Below are 15,007 nucleotides of genomic sequence, written 5' to 3'. Positions count from 1 at the left end.
TGAACTTATCACATGGTAAAGCACTCCAGTCCTCAACCACTGCTTCTAACTTTGTACTTTAGGGGAGACATCTATAAGGTCAACATTTGTAAAGGGTTGTAATTCATTAATACAAAAAGTGCTTTATTTTCCTATACTTATGTCTCATTAATGCATATGTATTACAATTCCTTCTTGACTCATTGTTTAGAGACGTTTCTACATGCCATTTGTATGTTGTAGTGTTCTTGCTTGTTTCAATTGTTTTGTAGGTTCCATTTATAACATTTTGATATGGGGCCAAAGCTTACAAGTAAGGAGAAGAGGAGAACTTGTGTTGGATTCTAGGTAGGTATTTCCTCCATGTTCTATTTCTCTAAAGAAAGAATAAGTGTTTTTGTCTCTATTGTTTATAGATCCAACCACTTGATCTAGAGAGTTTGCTTCTGTCCATGAAAGGGAACTCTCCATCAAACATTGAATTAAAATAAATTTATATTAGTTATAATATCTATTATGTATTATAATAATTTAAATTAAATAGAGTTCTTGAATATTAATAAAGATTTTATATGAAGTGAAATTAAATTTATTATTAAGTAATATATAATTAATTTGAAGAAAATATGTGAAATTAAATTCATTGAAATTATTTATAAAAAGAAATATAAAATATTGATTAATATAAAAAGTGTTTTTCTTCTTTCAAAGTTTTATAAATTTAAATGGTTTCATCCAACCATTTAAAATCATTATTTAATTATATCATGCAATTAAAAAAACAAAACTCAAAAGTAATATTTGTTTTTTACTAAATTATATCATGCAATTAAAAAAAGCAAAACTCAAAAGTAATATTTTTTATATATTTCCCCACATATACATATATATATATATATATATTCTTTATTATTAGCTACGAAACTAAATTAATAATAGAAATTAAAAATTTCCATATATATATTCTTTATTATAAGTTAGGAAATTAAATTAATGGTAGAAATTTAAAATTTTCACAATACTTATAAATAAGGTAATTTGTTACTTAAACTGAAAAGATAACTAATCAAAACATAGTATCAATATATAGATTATAAATTAAAATATAAACTAGTATGTTGGTTTGCTTGATCATTACATGTTGTAGAAGAGCCCATTTGGATTAGTGGAGGTGATTCAAGAAAAGGGTGAAGGTGATGTTTGTTTGCTTTTAGCCAAGTCAAAGTCATTTATGACTAGCTTTTCAATTTTCTCCATCAATTTTTCTATGCAGACCAAGATATCATGTTCTATGCCAAATTGCTCAATGAAAATTCTTCCAATAAGCATTTTAATGTGCCAATATAAATTGACCAATTGTATGTAGGAAGTTTCTTGAGACCTAGTAGAGGTGCCTATTTAGAGAATTCTTCCTTCACACACACATCATTTCTTTTTATTCTTCATCACTATTTACTTTTATTATTTTATGTTTTATTATTATTATTTTTTAAGTTTAAAGATATTGTAATTATAAACTCCATACATATATAGTATAATAATAAAGGTAACAAAAGTATTAAATAAGAGTTTCTTCTTATTTTAAAGTCAAAGGTTTGTCCATTTATAATTTTTTTCAAGTGCTTTCCACCCTCTCCTTGTCATTTTTTCAATGTTATAGTTTCACTTACGTTTTTAATAAAAAATGGTATTTAGATATTTGCATAAAGTCATTTCCTCCAAGCTACTATTGTTACACATGAAATTAATATAAGTGATCATTTTGTAATTATTTCCATAACCTTTGTTTTAGCACTGTTAAATACTCGTACACATACTAGAGAAAAAAATAATTGAAACTTTTTAGTTTCTTATTGAGATCACAAGAGCTTCTCACTATAAGAATAAAAATGTCTCTATAAAAAATAAAAATGATGAATATTTCAATTGATGATGTCAAACACAACCTACTCCTCTCCTTATCCTTTTTTCAATGTTATAATTTCACTTAAGTTTTTGATATAAATGGTTCTAAAATATTTGCATAAAGTCATTTCCTCCAAGTTATTATTGTTATACATGAAATTATTATAAGTGATTATTTTGTAATTATGTCCATAGCCTTTGTTTTAACAGTATTAAATAATCATATCTATACTAGAGAAAAAATAATTGAAACTTTTTAGTTGCTTATTGAGATTATAGGAGCTCCTCACTGTAAGAACAAAATTGCCATTATAAAAAAGAAAAATTATGAATATTTCAACTAAACATGATAGACACATCCTACTTCTTTTAAACAACCCTCTAACTTGTTGATATATATGTGAAACATGGTAGGTATAGGAGGAACCTTTCTTAACTCATGCATTATAGTCAACTTCTTTCAACCACCCCTCAATGTATTATTTTTTTAGGAACGAGTAGTATTTATATATTAAAAAAAGTTGGGGCATGGCACATAACCCTTACACAGAGATTCATATGCAAAAGTGGAGATATAATCTATCCATTCAAAATGGCTGACAACTCTATAGCTACAAATCCTTCTTGTGCCAACAACATGGAAACTATAAACTCCACATAAGGACCCTAGAATAAAGCATTAGTTACATAATATCATAGATAACCAGTATTATGAGGCAACAATAGATATTAATCTAAAAACAGTATTCAACAAGTACCGAGACCAATAGTGTTAGCCCCCTTGAACGATGATATCTCTTCTTTTCCACAATGTCAAAGTCTACTCTGCCCATGTTCTAAAGCATGTCACCGACCTTGGTGAACCCCAACATTGTAACTTGAGTGCTTAATGAGTGGACCTCCTCATACAAAACTTCAATCAATTCGATGCCTAATCAACTTTGCTTCCATGAATAATTGAAAGGAACGACTTTGCATTTCGGCCATGTCCTCCAATTTTTTAATAGAGGCCAAGAGCGCTTAAGCTGCTTCCAGCACCCTGTATAAAACAATTTTGGTGGTGATATTCTCTTGAGATGCCAAAGGATTAACCATCTAGAAATAGAGACACAACACCCAATAAACAATATTTCTATTAAAATTTCTCCACACTCCAATGATCACATGAGAAAATGACACATAATTGATCTAAGGGATTGAATAACTTTATAAATAGACAAAATTAGAGCCATATTACAAGCCATAGTGAAAGAAGATTCTAGGATCCATGAAAAAATTCTCAACTGGCTAGAGAATTGATGGTAAATAATTACCATAAAAAATCCAAATTAAATCCTTCCCACTACTGCAAAAACTGAAATTTGCGGTCGACAAAAACCACATGAGCTCCCACCAGGTGAAAATTAAATAGACAAGACACTCAAGACTAGGGATTAATGAAGAATTCCACTTGTATAAATTGATATAACATTGGTACCAAGTCGAAGGAATTTGTGGTTGAACAAGGAGTACCCATTAGATCCCGAGATCCATGCCTATCTGAAAACAAGCCATGTGATAGAAATAGAGGATAAGAGATGGCCACAAAACAAGATGGAGGATTGCCTCACTAATGATAGAATTAATAAAGGAATAATTTATTCTTGGGACTCCAAACATGGATAAGGAGATGATAAGGATAAGGATTGCCTCCAAACAACCTTGATTACACCGTAATAGTCAAAACATAACTAAGGTACGGGAATATTAACAAAACTATGATCCAACGCCAACCTTGACCCAAAGTTGATCCTTTATTAGCAAGGGCATTTGACATTATATTCAATTTCCTGTACACATGGAAGGGATCCAACTAATCAAACTAAGAGGTAGAAACAATAGTCCTATGGATCAAGTGTGATAGCCCCACCCAAGGTTCTCATATTAATTATGTAATAGATGTAATGTAAATTTCATGCAAGGTTGAAATTCAAGAAAGAGGGGACTAAGTCAAGGGACACAGATTCCAGAGTTGGGATGGATGATTGTTGCTTGAGATGTTGTGGTTTCTTATGCCAAGGAAAAACCTGGATTTCCAAGGCATCCATTAATGGTTGGCTAGTGCAAGGATTTAATGAACTAGCTCCTGAAATTAAATGTGTTGAGGGAAAGTTACTCAGGCCCATGCTTGCCTGAGAAAACACTACAAGAAAGGAGGGCAATAACTTATGAAGGAGATGTAAACTACAAACAAGAAGGATGCAACAATAAATAAGGTGGATAGAAATGTTGACTAGGGGCATTGGACAATAAAAATAAAAAGGAGAGGACACACAGGAGGAGGATACGAGAAGGGGAAGCCTTCGAACAACAATCAGAAGGCATTTAAACAAGTGGAACAAGGAACAAAGGCCCATTTGAGTTCCTGGAAGAGGAGAAAAAAGACCTTTGCTTAGAAGGAGACTGAGAAGATGACTGGGAACCAATCCTTCAACAGAAGCTTGCAACATAAAGTTTGAAGAGAAGAGAAGAGAAGGGAAGAGAAGGGGATCAATTCTTTGTCCTTTGAGGCTGTGGGTTGAGTGCTAGTCTTTGGAGCCCTAGAACAGTTTGGGGTCCCTAGAGGGTGTGGGTTGAGATAGGATCCTAGGAACCCTATGATAATTTGGGTCCCTAGAGGTTGTGGGTTGAGAAAAGAGGTCTCTAAAGCCCTATAACAGCTTGGGACCCTAGAGGTTATGGGTGGGGTGAAATCTATGTGGCCCTATAATAGCTTGGGTCCCATATAGGCTATGGGTTAAAATGACCACTCTGGATCCTTGTAATAGCTTGGAAGGAGACCATCCTAAAGTCGAAATAAGCATAGGATTGATCACAGTCTTTGGTTACTGCTCTGATTGGTACAATGGATTTTGGACTCCCTAGGAGGGGGTGAATCACTGTATGTGCACTTGGGGGTGAGGTTGGGACGTTTGGACTCCCTATGCAGGAAAGAAAGAAGTAAACAACTATTGGGATTGAGGCAAGAGGTCCTTTGGAGTACTTGACTTATCTGACAACTTGTGTGTGGTCCCGAAAGTAAACATTTCCCCCTCAGACTTTGGAATCTGACTCGGAGATGGCATCTGCAAGTAACAATGGTTGCAACTGTCTATGGTTGGGTGGAGAGTCATTTTCCCAGATTGAGTTTCCATGTAGACTTAAAGATACATATTTGTAAAAGTTTCTTGCATTTAAATAGGTTATGTTGTATTGTTGTTTATAATGGTTCTAGAAAACAAGGACTTCTTTTGTGTTGTTTGTGTGTATACCTATGGTGCAACTTGGAGAGGATATTCTCCTGATATGTATGTTGAATATATGTGTGTGTATGTATGTATGCTAGTGCTTGAACCTGAAAGAAAATGTGTTCAATAGCCTAAGTGATGGCAACCATAGAGTATTTGATGTTAAGACGTGAAATGAACCTCATAACAGTAATGCCTAAGATATGGGTCCGAGGTTGACCCTTACTCTGAATGAAACACTTGTCCGTGCTTAGAATGACATAGTAATGGAAGAGAAAGAAATTCATGATATGTTTAACTGTGCTCAGAAAATAATAAAATAGTGAAATTGAATGATATTAATGCTGCATTTGAGGCCATAATCAAGCTTGAATTAAACCATTAAAAGTAGTGGTTTTTGAGACCCTTTTATTAATGTACAACTTACATAAAAGACCCTATGTTGGCGAGAGTCGATGATTGTATACATTTGAGGAAATTTCTTACAAGTTTTTGTGTTGATAGGAAAGCAGTGTATGAATGATAGGGGAAATTCCCTAAGGTTGGTCAAGCTTTTCAACTTTACTTAAATCTCCTACAACCATACTCAAATGGCCTCTAACCTTGCATTTGCAACAACCTCCATTCTTGCCACAAGGACTTTAGAATTAAGGGTTACAGGGCCTCGCAAATAGCCAAATACCTTGGAAACCTTTGAGCAATGCTAAGGAGTAGCCTGTAGGGCCAACATGTATTATGGAATTATCGGCGTGCGGTAGGTGAAGTGGAAACTTCTTGGAATATTGCTTCAAGCCCATGGTAGGTAATGGACGCATGATCACCTACATCACCATGCGAGGAATTCCCTACCCAAGGGTAGGGAAGATCCACGTGCTAGAAATATCTTAGTGCATATAACACCCAACCTCAAGAGGGTAAACAACATGAAGTGCATTACTTCGTTGTTAGTAGAGCGTCGAAGTTTTAATAAATAATATCTGAAGGTCTACCCAACCTCTGAGGCGGAGTCACAACTAGGTAGATTAATTGGAGAAGGCTTATGCAGTGATAGATTTTTTATGTGGAGTGATCACTTAGATCCTCTTTTGATTTGTTACATAATGCAAGACTGAGGTCCTCTAGCCAAGCCATGGCTAAGATCGAAATGAGATTGGTTGCAGTGCGAAGGGATCAAGTCTTGTGCTTAAGAGGGAGGATTAGGAAACATGATCCCTTCATTGATATGCACCCTAAACGTGGAGACACCTCATTGATGCACCATATTTTTCCCTCAAAGGCGATTGGATGAAGAAGTGAGGACGTGTCCAGAAGAAATCCTGAAAGGGTGTGTTGTTTGATAATAGGAAAAATCAGGATGATGTCAGTAGGATCTGTTGCTTGACACACCATCCCGGACTTCCTGTGATTGGTTGAAAGACAATCTGACATGGTCCGGAGGTGGGAGCCTCGAGGTTCATTCCTGGAAATTTTATAAAAGCACAAGCTAAGGAGCGTTGGGATAGAGACACAGGGATGACGCGACACATGACGTGTGCCTGATAGTGTTGTTATTGGTGGGTGGGTTGGCCCATAACCCACGTAAGCCCAGACGCATAGCCCATAAAAATGAGAAGAGGAAACAATGGAAAACGTCGGGCAAGGACTGGCGGGATGATGTCAGAGGTGTACATGGAAGGGTTTGTTTTAGGGTTGTAACACCATTGGTCAAGGACTAGCTTGTATACCATGTTGGTTTGCTAAGGTTCACCTAGAGGATTGTTAGTACGAAAGATTTGAAGGCATTGGGTAAGACCCAGTGGGATGACAAAAGTGGTTGCATGGTAGGACCCACCTTAATGTTGCGATGCTATTGGTTAGTTTTTGTCCCACATGTCGAGTCATCCTGATGGGTTCATCCTAGAAGAACAAAGAGAGAAGTTATTGGCAGACACGAGTGGAAGACAAGCCAATGGGAAGGGAAGTCATATGGCCCCAGCTTCCACACAACCCTGGTGGAAGAGTCCCGACAGTTGGTAAGTGGTGCTCTTTAGAGTGCGCTAGAAGGGACTTAGTGGGATGGCATGGGCTAACCATGTAGGCCATCCATGCAAGCACGACAATGATACTATTGGATGAAATCGGTCCCACATCTAGATCAACCCGAATCTGTCGCAAGGAGAAATAAAGTGGTGTTGTGAGCGACATTGTTAAGATGTTGTGGACCAGTGATGGTGGAAGAAAAGAACGGACAAGCATTAGTCCAATGAGGAGATGGAATGGGGGCCTGTTATCTAGGTAAGCCCGAAACATAGAGGCTGACGAGGAAACTAACACGTAGTTTGGGAAACTGCTAAGAAGGAAATGTTGGGACAAGGAGGACGATTGTGTTGGTAGACGACACCAATCAGAGTGCAGGGGCAGATCCCACAGGATACATAGCCTGGGAGATTGACCCTGACAAGTTATAACGGGGGTGTGAAGGATTGCACTAGGATGGAAGGGCTATGGTTTAAGCCCAAACCTTGGTCATTTTGTGTAGAATGTAACTAGGGGATTAGAAGAATAAGAATGGCACATAAAAATGTTGGGCTTGGGAACTTCAGCCTTGTGTCTTTCCTATATTCGTTTCACGTAAAAATGAGGATGATAGTGCATAGTCATTAGTGAAAACAATTCATCTCGCAAAGGGTTAGACAGGTTAAGAGCCTGGGCAAATGGAAATGAATGAGAGGAAAGAAGGGGAAAAAAATTATATACCCCATCCCTCGAGGTGACAGAAGGAGTTGGGTACCTGACAACAAGGGAGAAGAATCAAGACAAACCTCCCTCAAAGCCTTAATCACTTGTTGGATAACAATCATTGAGTCTCTGAAAACTATTAATCTAGTGATTTTCCTTGCTATGGTTAATTCCAAGCCTTTCCACAAGGCGAGGTACTCAACTTGGTTGTTTGTTGTTCCTAGGCCCCATGCATATTGCGAAACAATTTTTTCTTCGAGGCCAAAAAAGTCCCCACTTGCTCCTACCTCGCCTAACACCCCTCAATGTTATTAATTTTATAAAGAAATAATTTTTTTAATGTCTTTATGTAAATTTAATACCAAATTCTATATCCTAAAAAAACAAAAACAAAAACATTTTCCTTTATTTTAAAAAAATGATTAGATTGCTATCCACAACATCAAGAAATTTATAAAATTCATAGAAATGTTAATCTCTAAAATTTATATTTATAATTTACTATAATTTAACTTAAAACTATATAAAAACTTTTCAACTTTCCTCTATTTATATTTATATGCCCTACATTCTTTTTTAATTAAAGTTATATATATAATTTTAAAAACCCATTAAAAACTATTTCGATTATTATATATAAAATGTATTAATTAAAGTTATATATATGAAATTTAATTTTAAAAACTCATTAAAAACTATTTCAAATATTATATATAAAAGGTATTAAACAAATTATAAGTCTCCAATTTATATAAAAGATATTAAACAAATTGGATATCATTCTCCTTATATTTTAATATTAATAACCTATTTCCAAAACAATGGGTGATGAGTTTAGTTAATAATATAATAAATTAAATTATTATTTTTAGATAATTAACCAATTTTAATGTAATTATTCCATTTTCTTATTAAAATTATATATAAACCAATTATATTATAATATTAAAGTGGGTATAATTATATAATAAAATAAATTTAAAAAATGAATAATTGAAAAATTATATATATTTAATAATTATTATAAATTTATAAAATGATAATAATTAATTTTATAAAGTTTTTGCTATAAATATTTAAAGGATATAGTGTTAGAGGTTGGAATTGAAATGAAATTTTAAAAGTTGGAATGGAACCCAATGAACACGAAGACAAGACTAACCTAAATATCTAAAAATTATAGTGGTAGAAGTTGGAATTGAAATGAAATCTTAAAAGTTGGAACGGAGGCAATGAACATGAGAACACGACTAACCCCATAAGTTGTAGTAGCAAAGATTGAAACCAAACCTCATACAAAGTAATAACAAACTACCCCTGTATAATGAATTAAAAAACTAACTCAATTACAAATTCTTGTGAATACAAAAAAAATATATATATAATAATAATATAGTAATTCCTGTAAATACAAAAAATATATATATAAAATAATAATATATATATTTTTTAAATATTATATTGAAATACTTTATATATATATATATATATATATATATATATATATTCACATCATTTTTTTTTAATTTAAAAATAAAACCATATACACTTAATTTTTTTAATTCTACAAAAGAAAAATTATTACATGCATGTTACGTAACCAATGACGGCATAACAGCGTGAATCACTGAAGCAAATGTTCAGATGACTAAACCATCGAAAACAAAGCAAATATTTGGGCTTGATGGAGCTGCGCGACGACGCACATCAAAAGGAGGGATGGGTGGCCGAACTTTCATAAACAATTGACGCTCCATTTTTTCTGTGGAAATATAGACAGAGTGTGAAACAATAATGCACAATTATTTGCTCTAAATATCTGGGTCGCAAAGGACCTAGAAATTCCGAACTTATGCAAAGGAATAAAATATCAGCTAGAAATTCCGAACTTATTAATTATAGATTGATGAATGGAACATTCAAAATATGATTTCAAATCTCATGCATTTCACTCATATCAGTTAGAATGGACAAAGGCACAGCAAAGCTCTTTAAACAAAAGGATCCAATTCTCGGAACAATCTAATAAAGTCAGTTTTTCTTCAAAGCAATTTACATGTTTTTATTTGACTCTGGATGATCAGTGGGAACTTTGTGACTGGTTTTTATATGTTCAGCAAAACTGACCGATTATATATCTCCCGTACACACAACTATGAATCCTTACAGGACCCTTCATACAACATTATTATTTTGACATTTCTCAGCTGGTACTACGGACATATATAAAACATAAACAGATCCCTAAAAAGCAACGATCATCCTTTTAGATTACGTTACACTAAACCCAGAGACTGTTGCACTAGTACGTGGTTAGGAGATGGGATATCCTCGGGATCTCGTTCAGGCTGCACCCATTTTCCATACGAGTTGCGGACGAGTCCCTTGTTTTCCAATTGGTACCACTTTCCCGGCACCATTTGCTCCGGACTCAGCATGTAAGGACCTCCGGTTGCGGGTGTGACGGGTGCCGGCGAAGTCTCGTGCACGAGGGGCGCAAGTACGGGTGATAGCAGGTCGCGTTGCACAAGGGCGCGCGGGCGGACATGAGCGCACGGGCAGACACGGGCGCGCGGGCGGACTCGGGCGCGGGCGCATCGGCGGGCGCCCCTAAACAATAATGCGACGTTTACACGAGTTTTGTGCGACGATACCAGAAACGATGTGCGACACTTAGAAATGCGACTAAGTGTTGGAGCGTTTTATATGAAGATTAAAAGGAGCTTGCAAGTCGACTTGGGAAGAGGCTTTGTGGGCGTATTATGGTGGCTTTGGGGGTCGGCCAAGGGGCTGCCAACCCCATGTAAACCCACGCAGAGATGTCTATATATATGTGAGCATGAGAGCTCATTAAGGCATCGAATTCTCTCATCTCTTCTACGCATAGAGTCAAGGGGTAAAACCAGAAGTGCGCAGATTTAAGTAGAGCTGCGCATAGCTCATGCGCACTACTTGGAGGTGCACTTGGAGGTTGTCTTGAGCCGGTCGAGGTGTGGGCAAGGTGTGCCCGGGGTTCGGTGGATGTGCATAATTGTGCAGGACTTGGCAAGGGTATCTAGGTGACTCGGGTGAGCACCGCCCTTCATGCAAGAGGTGCACACAGTTGTAAAAGGCAAGGTTGCCTCTCTTTGTAATATTTGGCTAAGTGTGAGACTTGGTTTGGCAAGACACACTTGTATGTTGTAAACTGATATTCTTAATATATTGTTGGGCAGACTCACATTACGGGGAGTTGCCCCTCCCCTTTATACTTGTTGCAATTGTTGATATTCTTGTTATAATTGCATGATGATAATGAATGAGTATGGGCTTCATTAAGTATAAAGGATAATTGCATGTTTACTTGGTTGCGAAACACAAGCTAAGTAATGTTAATGTGGAAGTGGCGTAGTCCACGAATGTTAGTATTGGTGAAAAGAAAGCGTTCGGTGGTGCCGCACCTTGCTACAAGCGGTTGGAAGACTACCGCAGGTGTAGGGGCGTGACAGAGCATGTCGGAGGCCTTGTTCACCAACGCCAAGTCTCGTTCGGCATCCCCTCGGAATGGGGCGCACGAGCTGTCGAAGCCATCCAACAAATGAAGATATCCCTCCAAATTGTGATACTCTACATGGTCAAGATTTTGGTTCATAAAACGCGAATGTCGATGATCCAACTTGAGTTCCACTCCAACGTGAGCGTATGTCCAGGGGAAACAGTCAAACAACGGCTTCATCAGTCGCTCGAATTTTTCCATCCCTTCGTTGAAGATGATGGCGGGCATCTTGGGGACCATGTCCTGTTTGCTCACCACGCGCAGAACCTTCACCCACATCGCCTCCAATCTGTCTTTGAAAGCCTAGTTGCCCACTCTCAGAGCTCCGAAAGAGAACATAGTCACAGGGACGTTCCTGTCGGGATCGGCTTTGTGCGAATTGAAGCCCTTAACTGCGACCTCGTAAGCGATGAGTAGAGCGAGGGCACCACCGAGGCTGTGGCCAGTCATGGTGATACTCACGTCTTCTCCTTTCTGCGTATACACATCCACCAAGTGGCCGAGCTCTTCATTTCCTGCTCGGACACGCTGAGCTTGTTGTATCTCGTGTTGTGGTCCTTTGAGGTATATATGCTCAGAAACCCTCGCTCCACCTTCACTGATGAATTCTCGTGCAGGCTCCCCACCTCTCCCATGGGATGGAGAATATCCTAAAAATCCTCCATCCACTTGAGCTGCGTCACAGTCCCCCTCCACCCCACCACGATGTCTCGCCTCCCCAGGCGCCTCACCTCCTCGTCTGTGCTCACCGCAATGTATCCAATCCAGTTGGAGTCCCTGCTCCATGTATTGTCATCCATGGAAGATGGGCGAACGAACCATTTAGGGAGGTGAATGTCCGACATGGCGTAGAGATACTTGGTGATGTTGTAACCCGTGTTGTCCAGCCCCACCTTGTGGAACATCTTGTCTCGCCCATATCAACAGCTTCCGTAGTATTTAGAATGGGGCTCAAAGTTGAATGCGTCATAGGTGGCCTGCGCAAACTTGCCATATCTCACAATTTCTCGTCTCAGATTCGGATGCAATCGATCGCCCACAAGCCCTGCCCAGTTTTCTGATCCCTGATACTGTCGCCAGTTCTCCTGGCCGAGGGATTCTTTGGGCGAGAGCGGGAGAATTTCCTGCTCGGGATCAAGGGTTCCAAAACTTCGTGGTCGCCGGGGATGATCGACCAGGCAATCGGCCAGGTGGTCTTACGAACACCAGAGTTGCGCACGTTTTGTTGGAGTTTCTCCACCGCCCGTACGAGAATAGGCGACCAGCCCTTCTGTTCTACGGATGGAAGGAGATTGGAGGGGTTATATAGATTTACATATGGCTGGCAGACGAGAGCCTTCGATAGTGTCGGTTTCATAGTGAAGAGAATGCAGTCACCAGAAGTAGCAGCTAGAATATGGCTGGGATTTGTTGCACGAAACGCCGGAGTGTGAGATAAAGAGATGTGCACCGATTGAATCATGGCGAAAGCGTATACTTCCAATTCGACCACGGGATTCAATTAACTAGAGGGAAATCGAAGAGAGGATAGATTTTGTGGAGTAAACAGAGGGATTGTAATGTTGAAGAACGAGTACGATTTCCAATTACGGCGGAAGCAGCTGTTTCGATCTGAGAGAACGAGTGGCCGTTTTAAAGGAAAAATGAAATTAGTGTGAAAGCGTTATCTCGCGTATAATGTCGCGGAAGAGGCTGTTCCATAAATTGCTACGTAATCTTCAGATCTATCATTGACTTCTATAGGGCTTTCTCTGGTCTTCACCGGAATTTTTTCCAAAAACGTTATTTTCATAATGTTATTTTCTAAGTGACTGGCACAACTACATTAATAAATGTGATTAATTTATTAAGAAAATTTATATCAATCAACTATATTAATAAATGTGATTGATATATGTGAATAGTAATTATTTAATATTAAATAATAGTAGTAATTACTTAAAAAATGTAAAAGTACACCAAGGAAAAAAAGATTGGGAAAAATCATCCAAAAAAAATAAATCACTAAATATAAAAACTTTTATTTTTAATAGAATAAATATTATATAAATATTAATCTGTGTCAAGGTCTTGCAGCGAGCTACTCATTTCCCAAGCCACAAAATGGTTCCTAGTGCGAGATTCCATTAATCTAGTCCACACTACTTCAGGAATGAGGCTAATGTTCTTGCTACAAAGAAAGCACAAAATATGTTGGATTACAAAGAGCAGCCTTCTACTTCATTGGTTGCTTACTTGTTGAAGGGAATTTTCCATTATGATATTTGGTTATCCCAGAGTAAGATGTTTGATGGAAAAACACGTAGGTGAATAGCTAAATGACTACAAAATTTATATAATTCCTTATTTAATTCTTTGGGTGTTGAGGAAACTGTTGGGTTTTAGGTTGCCAAGTAGAGCAAGGGAAATTGTGAAGACAAAATGGATGAGTTTTGGAAGACTGCAAAGATGTGTGGTTATATTAACAACTATTAAAAATTTAGTGACATTAATGTTGTTGACAATGCTTCAACATCCATTAGTTCACCACAATCATTAATGTTGAAATGGTTAAGCTTCGACCAAACACAATTAGGAAAGGATATTTTATTTATTCGTGTCCTCTTCAACTCATGTGTTTTAAGTCCAAGCATGGAAGAGAACTTCAATCTGTGCACCTTTTAAATATGCTAATGCCTAGTTACTTCCTTCAATTTTGTCCACATTGGCAAATGACACTTCATCTAGCAAACAATATCAATTTAAAGATTGTTTGAGTTAGTGACAACCGCTGAAATATACTTTATTCTTGTATAATTCATTATCAATGTTGTCCATTATTTTCACTATCCAACAAAGTAAAGTAAACATTTCAAATTGAAATAGTAGGAGTGTAAATTCCTTTAGGGTAGTTAGGTCACTGAGAAAAAACAACGCAGCATTTCCAACAAATTCAAGAATGTTGGCAACTTTTTGAAAGTCAAGGACTTGGAGAAGTTAATATGTTGCAGTTTTGTTATGGTTCCAAACAAACCTAACAATGATGTCATGTTATTTGAAGCCTAAAGGTTCTCAAAGAGCAGAGATGAAAGATTTCTTTTGATAATATTAAGATTTAAGCCTACAAGTCCCTCAATAATAAAGATCTCTACAATTTAATATTAAATACTAAATATTACTTATGGATATTTACAAATTCCTAATTCTGAAAAATGCCTACAATATATTCTAAATGTTAATATTATATATTACTATTTAAAAATTCTTACCTCTGAGTTTAAAAACATTTTACTGCTGAATATAAATTATTTGAAAATGACAATTGATAAAGAAATTAGACGAACTCGTCACTTACCAAAATGTCTCTGATAGAGCTCTAATTTACCAAAATGTTTTTGATGGAGCTCTAATTGGCCCGTGATCTCCCCAAGGAAGTCATGAAACCTGCAGCTAATGGTGCCAACATCATAAAGAACTTCGAACATGAATCACAATAGCTGTAGGATGCTAGAAAACAATTGGCCCTGTCCCATCCATGTGAGAGTAGGAACAGGTTTATGACTAGAGCCATGGATCCATGGATCTGCTTGTTGCGATCAAATAATTTGGCTTCAAAAATAGGGTC

General features: G+C 36.9%; 1 pseudogene; it reads right to left on the bottom strand.

Moving 5' to 3' along the window:
- LOC149248616 (phospholipase A1-Igamma1, chloroplastic-like) overlaps window positions 1–12,865 on the bottom strand; it is an 82,959-nt pseudogene extending 70,094 nt beyond the window's left edge.
- Window positions 12,866–15,007: the final 2,142 nt, after the last annotated feature.

The sequence above is a fragment of the Pinus tabuliformis genome, chromosome 7 (genome assembly GCF_031772625.1).
Source record: "Pinus tabuliformis cultivar Carrire ecotype Pingquan chromosome 7, CPIR1, whole genome shotgun sequence".
Classification (NCBI taxonomy): domain Eukaryota; kingdom Viridiplantae; phylum Streptophyta; class Pinopsida; order Pinales; family Pinaceae; genus Pinus; species Pinus tabuliformis.
Note: the sequence above shows the minus strand (reverse complement) of the source record. Positions and strands in the feature narration are given on the sequence as shown.